Raw genomic sequence first — 456 nt, forward strand, 5'->3', positions numbered from 1 at the left:
TTGTAACAGGAAGACACACCCTCACCTCCATAGAAACAACAGTGCCACTCTGGGTGCGGATAATCCTCCTGTGATCAGCAGGATGAAAGTCCCGACGACTCTCATGGGAACCTGGAGAGTTTTTTCCAGTCAGACCCAGGGCAGAGACCTCCATGGGAATCTCTGATTAGAACAGGCTTTGAGTTGTGATGGGAACCAAGAGAGATGCTCACTGAGGGTCGGGGTCCTTAAAACCTGATGGTTTTCACAGTTATCCCCCCTCGTCTTGTAAAACTGTGCACATCTGACCCAGACTGATTCAGTTGACAGTCTCTCTATATATATTCTCTCTCTCTCTCTCACGCACACACAAGCGCACGCGCACACACACACGTCCTACAATGAAAAGATCATATGATCAAGTAACAATATGATGGCTGCTCTGAGCCAAAAGTAGAAGGCTCAAAATAAAACCTA

The 456-nt window shown here is 47.1% G+C and overlaps 1 gene segment (V, D, J or C); it reads left to right on the top strand.

Moving 5' to 3' along the window:
- The window catches only part of LOC105532932, an 11,213-nt gene that overhangs the window by 2,476 nt on the left and 8,281 nt on the right, over positions 1–456 (top strand).

Source organism: Mandrillus leucophaeus, unplaced genomic scaffold (assembly GCF_000951045.1).
Source record: "Mandrillus leucophaeus isolate KB7577 unplaced genomic scaffold, Mleu.le_1.0 Scaffold997, whole genome shotgun sequence".
NCBI classification, from domain to species: Eukaryota; Metazoa; Chordata; class Mammalia; order Primates; family Cercopithecidae; genus Mandrillus; species Mandrillus leucophaeus.